This window comes from Capsicum annuum, chromosome 3, assembly GCF_002878395.1.
Source record: "Capsicum annuum cultivar UCD-10X-F1 chromosome 3, UCD10Xv1.1, whole genome shotgun sequence".
Classification (NCBI taxonomy): Eukaryota; Viridiplantae; Streptophyta; class Magnoliopsida; order Solanales; family Solanaceae; genus Capsicum; species Capsicum annuum.
Window position 1 is genome coordinate 145,204,858 of NC_061113.1, and position 7,500 is coordinate 145,212,357.

Below are 7,500 nucleotides of genomic sequence, written 5' to 3' on the forward strand. Positions count from 1 at the left end.
TCAATGTACTCTACGGATAGAGGAATAAATAGAGTTGAACATAGTAAAATAAGAAATTGAAAGATTTCGTTGAAATTGTTCGTTTGGAAATTTCCAGAAAAGCTAATCATAGGTTCTTCTCTCCATCGGAACAATAGGGCCGTTATGCTCATTACTAAACTTGTTGAAGAGATGAAATATAACCAAGGTATATCTTTTTGATCAGAGGTTGAATCGCTCATCAGAAGAAGAATTAGGCCAAAAATTAGGATACATTCTGGGAAAATAAAACTTCCATTGAAGAGAAGCAAATGAAAGGCTTTCATAAAAATTCTCATAGAATCGAGAATGAAGTTTTCATTCTGTACATACCAGATCATGAATTAGTAAATGCTTCCAATTTCCAAAAAAAAAATCCCAATTGTGTCGAACTTTCCATTTTTGAAATAGTTACGAAATCTCCATGAATAGGATCAAAACTTATTCCATGGTATTTACATGAGGTTCCTCTTTAAGAAAGTCCCCGAGAGGGCTTAGTTGATCCATGATTTATGTTTCATCTTTTGTTTCCTTTTTGTTTGTTTCGAGAAATCTATCGATCAATTCCAATTCTTTCTTTTTCTCTTGATTCATTTTCGATCGAGATGTATAGATCTTGTTCATGGATTAAAAAAATGTGCAAAAGCTCTATTTGCCTATGCTATTTTATGAGTCTCTTTATTTTTGCGTATAACATCATCACTCCCTTTGGCAGCATCTACTAATTTGGAACTTGATTTAAAAGCCATATTTTGACCCAGACATTTTTGGGATGCCGCTAATAACCAACAAATGACAAGTGCTTTTCCTTTTGTGGATCTTATTTCAATATGAACTTGATGAGTGTATCCACCTACACGTCTTTCTTTTACTATTATATCGGGAGTTACTCCACGTATTGCTTGACGTAAAACGGATAGTGGATTTGTTTCCGTCTTTTGTTGAATCTTTTTCACGGCTCGATAGATAATTTGATAAACCAATGATTTTTTTTCCATTTTTTAGAATATGGTTAACCAACATGTTAACTAATCGATTATGATAAATTGGATCGGATTTTGCTACTTTTTTTTTGCAGTACCTCGACGTGACATGAGCGTGAAAGGGGTTCAGGAATCAGTTTTCTTTTTATAAGGGCTAAAATAACTTATTTTGGCCTTTTACCCCATATTGTAGGGTGGATCTCAAAAGATATGGAAGATCTACCTCCAAGCCATACATACGACTTTCATTAAATAGGGTTTTTTACAGAATTCTATATGTATCTATGAGATCGAGTATGGAATTCTATTTACTCACTTTAAATTGAGTTCGTTTCCCTCCCTTTCCTGCTAGGATTGGAAATCCTGTATTTTACATATCCATACGATTGAGTCCTTGGGTCTCCGAAATAGTGTAAAAAGAAATGCTTCAAATCATTGCTATTTGACTCGGACCTGTTCTAAAAAAGTTGAAGTATTTTGAATTGTTTTTTGACACGGACAAAGTCAGGGAAAACCTCTAAAATTATTTTAATATTGAACCTTGGACATATAAGAGTTCCGAATTGAATCTCTTTAGAAAGAAGATCTTTTGTCTCATGGTAGCCTGATCTAGTCCTCTTACGAAACTTTTGCTATTGGGTTATCCATACACTTCACATGTTTCTAGTGATTCACATGGCATCATCAAATGATACAAGTCCTAGATAAGAATATACAATGCACTAGAATGCCCTTGTTGACGATCCTTTACTCTGACAGCATCTAGGATTCCTCGAACAATGTGATATCTCACACCGGGTAAATCCTTAACCCTTCCCCCTCTTACTAAGACTACAGAATGTTCTTGTGAATTATGGCCAATACAGGGTATATAAGTAGTGATTTCAAATCCAGAGGTTAATCGTACTCTGGCAACTTTACGTAAGGCAGAGTTTGGTTTTTTGGGGTGATAGTGGAAAAGTTGAGAGAAAAGTCACCCTTACTGCCACTCTACAGAACCGTACATGATATTTTTACCTCATACAGCTCCTCATTCAATTCTTTCATATTCATTGGATCCTTTTCTGCGCTCGAGAATCCCCCCTTCTTCCACTCCTTCCCGAAGAGTAACTAGGACCAATTTAGTCACATTTTCATGTTCTAATTGAACATTGTCCATTTTTATTATTCTCAAAGGATAAGATTATTCTATTTACAAAACATATACGGATCGAATAACGATCTTATATATAATAAGAACAAAAGATCATTCTTGATCAATCCCTTTGCCAAGATAACCTTTGAGGTACCTCAAGATCCTTTCCAAGTTTGAATTTGGTCATTTGGAATTTGGGTTCTTCTACTTTATTTTTATATCATTCCTTAAGTCCCATAGGTTTGATCTTGTAGAATTTGACCCATTCTCTCATTGAACGAAAGGTAAGAAATAAATCAGATTGATAAAAGTACCATGTGAAATCTTTGGTTTCCCCTTCCTCGATCCCTATCCCATAGGTACAGTGTTTGAATCAATAGAGAGCCCTTTCTTCTGTATGAACCAATATTATTCCATTCCAAATCCTTCCCGATACCTCCCAAGGAAAATCTCGAATTTGGATCCCAAATTGATAGGTTAGTGTGAGCTTATCCATGCGGTTATGCATTCTTTGAATAGGAATCTGTTTTCTGAAAGATCCTGGCTTTCGTACTTTGTTGAGTCTCTGAGATCCTTTCGATGACCTATGTTGAAGGGATATCTATCTAATCCGATCGATTGCATAACGCTCCCGGTAGCAACGGAACCAGGGAAAATATACAGAAAAGACAGTTCCTTTTTATTATATTAGTATTTTATATTATATTAGATATATTAGTATATTAGATATATTAAACTATTATATTAGATTAGTATTAGTTAGTGATCCCGAATTAGCGAGTCCTTTTTTCCATGATTAACTGTTGGCACCAGTCCTACATTTTGTCTCTATAGACCGAGGAGAAAAGGGGCCCACGGGAAGAGGAGTGTACCATGAGAGAAGCAAGGAGGTCAAACTCTTTCCAATATACAACATAGATTCTGGAAATATAGTTGGACTCTCATGTCGATCCGAATGAATCATCGTTTCCACGAACGTAAATCTTTGCCTGCTAGGTAAGAGGATAGCAAGTTCCAAATTCTGTCTCAGAAGGACATGTATTTCTATTACTATTAAATTCATAAATGAAGTAGTTAATGGTAGGGTTACCATTATCCTTTTTGTAGTGACGAATCTTGTATGTGTTCCTAAGAAAAGAAATTTGTCCATTTTTTAGGGTCTCAAAGGGGCGTGGAAACGCATAAGAACTCTTGAATGGAAAAGAGAGTAACTCTAGTTCGTTCCTTCAGAATTGGTAGTTAATCCTATTTCCGATAAGGTCAGTTGACAATTGAATCCAATTTTGACCATTATTTTCATATTCATAATAGTGTGAAAAGAAGACCCAGTTCCAAGTTGTTAAAGAATTGGCGTTGAGTTTCTCGACCCATTGACATAGGATTAGTTAATTCTATTTCTCGATGGGGAGGGGAAGGGATATAACTCAGCAGTAGAGTTTCACCTTGACGTGGTGGAAGTCATCAGTTCAAGCTTGATTATCCCTAAGCCCAATATGATTTTTTCTAGTTGGATTTGCTCCCCCGTCGTCGTTCAATGAGAATGGATAAGAGGATCATGGGATTGACGTGAGGGGGAAGGGATGGATATATTTCTAGGAGCGAACTCTGGGAGAATATGAAGTGCATGTATACAAGTTATGCCTTGGAATGAAAGATAATTCTGAATCAGCTTTGTCTACAAACAAGGAAGTTGTAAGTAATGCAACTATGAATCACATAGAGAGTTTGATACTGGCTCAAGATGAACGCTGGTGGCATGCTTAAGACATGCAAGTCGGATGGGAAACACGGGAAATGGTGTTTCCAGTGGTGGACGGGTGAGTAATGCATAAGAACATGCCCTTGAGAGGGGAACAACAGCTGGAAGCGGCAGCTAAAACCCCGTAGGCTGAGGAGAAAAAGGAGGAATCTGCTCGAGGAGGGTCTCGCATCTAATTAGCTAGTTCGTGAGGCAATAGCTTACCAAGGCGATGATCAGTAACTGGTCTGAGAGGATGATCATCCACACTAGGACTGAGACACGGCTCAGACTCCTACAGGAGGCAGCAGTGGGGAATTTTCCGCAATGGGCAAGAGCCTGACGGAGCAATGCCGCGTGGAGGTAGAAGGCCCACAGGTCATGAACTTTTTTCTCGGAGTTGGGAAATAAGCATCGGCTAACTCTGTGCCAGCAGCCGCGGTAATACAGACGATGCAAGCGTTATCTAGAATGATAGGGCATAAAGCGTCTGTAGGTGGATTATTAAGTCCGCCTCAAATCCCAGGGCTCAAACCTGGACAGGAGGTAGAAACTACCAAGCTGGAGTATGATAGGGGTAGAGGGAATTTTTGGTGGAGCGGTGAAATACGTAGAGATCAAAAAGAACACCAAAAGTGAAGCACTCTACTGCGCCGACACTGACAATGAGAGATGAAAGCTAGGGGGCAAATGGGATTAGATGCCCCAGTAGTCCTAGCCGTAAATGATGGATACTAGGCGTTGTGCGTATCGACTGATGCAGTACTGTAGCTAATGCATTAAGTATCCCTCCTGGGGAGTACGTTCGCAAGAATGAAACTCAAAGGTATTGATGGGCGCCCGCACACGCGGTGGAGCATGTGGTTTAATTTGATGCAAAGCGAAGAACCTTAGCAAGGCTTGACATATCGTGAATCCTCTTGAAAGAGAAGGGTAACTTGGGGAATGCGGACACAGGTAGTGCATGGTTGTTGTCAGCTTGTGCCGTAAGGTGTTGGGTTAAGTCCTTCAATGAGCGTAACCCTCGTGTTTAGTTTCCATCATTGAGTTTGGAACCCTGAACAGACTGCCGGTGATAAGCTGGAGAAAGGTGGGGATGACGTCAAGTCATCATGCCCCTTATGCCCTAGGCGACGCACGTCCTACAATGGCTGGGACAAAGGGTAACGATCCCGAGAGGGTGAGATAACACTAAAAACCCATCCTCAATTTGGATTACAGGCTGTAACTCGCCTGCATAAAGCTGGAATCGCTAGTAATCGTTGGTCAGCCGTACGGTGATGAATTCACTCCCGAGCCTTGTACACACCGCCCGTCACACTATGGGAGCTGGCCATGCCCAAAGTCGTTACCTTAACCACAAGGAGGGGGATGCCAAAAGCAGGGCTAGTGACTGAAGTAAGGTCGTAACAAGGTAGCCATACTAGAAGATGCGGCTGGATTACCTCCTTTTCAGGGAGAGCTAGTGCTTGTTGGGTATTTTGGTTTGACTCTGCTTCACACACCCCAAAAAAGAAGGGAGCTACGTCAGAGTTAAACTTGGACATGGAAGTCTTCTTTCTTTTCTCGATGGTAAATTAAGACTAAGCTTATGAGCTTATTATCCTAGGCCGGAGCAAGTTGATAGGACCCCCTTTTTACGTCCCCATTCTCCCCCCTATAGCGATATGGGGGAGAACAAAGGAAAGAGAGGGATGGGGTTTCTCTCGGTTTTTGCATAGCGGGCCCCCAGTGGGAGGCTTGTACAATGGGCTATTAGCTCAGTGGTAGAGCACACCCTTGATAAATGCATCGTTGTGCCTGGGCTGTGAGGGCTCTCAGCCACATGGATAGTTTAATATGCTCATTGGCGCCTGACCGTGAGATGTGGATCATTCTTGGCACATTATCATGGCGTACTCCTCTTATTCGAACCAAAGTTTGAAACTAAACTCCTCCTTAGGAGGATAGATAGGGCGATTCAAGTGAGATCCAATATAGATTCACTCATGGGATCTGGGAAGTCCGGGGGGGGACCACCACGGCTCCTCTCTTCTTGAGAATCCATATATCCCTTATTAGTATATCGACAGCTATCTCTCGAGAACAGGTTTAGGTTCAGCCTCAATGGGAAAATAAAATGGAGCACCTAACAATACATTTTCATAGACCAAGAACTACGAGATCACCCCTTTCATTTTGGGGTGACGGAAGGATCGTACCATTCGAGCCATTTTTTTCTTGACTAGAAATCAAAATGGAAGCAGGTTTGAAAAAAGGATCTTAGAGTGTCTAGGGTTGGGCCAGGAGGGTCTCTTAATGCCTTATTTTTTCTTCTCATCAGAGTTATTTCAGAAAGACTTGCCAGGGTAAGAAAGAAAGGGGGAACAAGCACACTTGGAGAGCGCAGTACAACAGAGAGTTATATGCTGTATTTGGGAAGGATGAATCGCTCCCGAAAAGAAATCTATTGATTCCCTCCTAATTGGTTGGACCGTAGGTGTGATGATTTACTTAACGGGCGAGGTATCTGGTTCAAGTCCAGGATGGCCCAGCTACTCCAGGGAAAAGATTAGAAGAAGCATCTGACTACTTCATGCATGCTCCACTTGGCTCAGGGGGATATAGCTCAGTTGGTAGAGCTCCACTTTTGCAATTGGGTCATTGCGATTACGGGTTGGATGTCTAATTGTCCAGGTGGTAATGATAGTATCTTGTACCTGAACCGGCGGCTCATTTTTTCTAAGTAATGGGTAAGAGGACCAAAATGTGCCACTGAGAGACTCTGCTGAGACAAAGATGGGCTGTCAAGAATGTAGATGAGGTAGGATAGGCAGTTGGTCAGATCTAGTATGGATCGTACATAGATGGTAGTTAGAGTCGGAGGCTCTCCTAGGGTTCCCTCATCTGAGATCTCTGGGGAAGAGGATCAAGTTGGCCGTTGTAAACAGCTTGATGCACTATCTCCTTTCAACCCTTTGAGCGAAATGCGTCAAAAGAAAAGGAAGGAAAATCCATGGACCAACCCAATCATCTCCACCCCGTAGAAACTATGAGATCACCCCAAGGACCCTTTGGCATCCAGGGGTCACGGCCTGACCATAGAACCCTGTTCAATAAGTAGAATGCATTAGCTGTCCGCTCTCAGGTTGGGCAGTCAGGGTCGGAGAAGGGCAATGACTCATTCTTAAAACCAGCATTCTTAATACCAAAGAGTCAGCCGAAAAGGGGGAAATCCCTTCATTCCTTGTTCTCCTGTAGTTGGATCCTCCGGAACCACAAGAATCCTTAGTCAGCTCCTTTTGAGTGAGATTTTGAGAAAAGTTGCTCTTTGGAGAGCACAGTACGAAAAGTTGTAAGCTGTGTTCGGGGGAGAGTTATTGTCTATCGTTGGCATCTATGGTAGAATAAGTTGGGGGAACTGAGAGGCGGTGCTTTACCTTACAGTGGATGTCAGTGGTTCGAGTCTGCTTATCTCCAACTTGTGAACTTAGCTGATACAAAGCTTTATGATAGCACCTAGTTTTTTCATTTTGGTAGTTCGATCTATGATTTATCATTTAGAGACGCTGATAAGATCCATCCATTTAGCAACACCTTAGGATGGCATAGCCTTAAAATTTAAGGGCGAGGTTCAAACGAGGAAA

At 41.3% G+C, this 7,500-nt stretch overlaps 2 pseudogenes; one reads left to right on the top strand and one right to left on the bottom strand.

The window, feature by feature from the left end:
• Positions 1-638: 638 nt before the first annotated feature.
• LOC124896734 lies at positions 639-1,149 on the bottom strand (annotated as a pseudogene).
• Positions 1,150-3,914: 2,765 nt separating this feature from the next.
• The window catches only part of LOC107865205, a 9,339-nt pseudogene continuing 5,753 nt past the window's right edge, over positions 3,915-7,500 (top strand).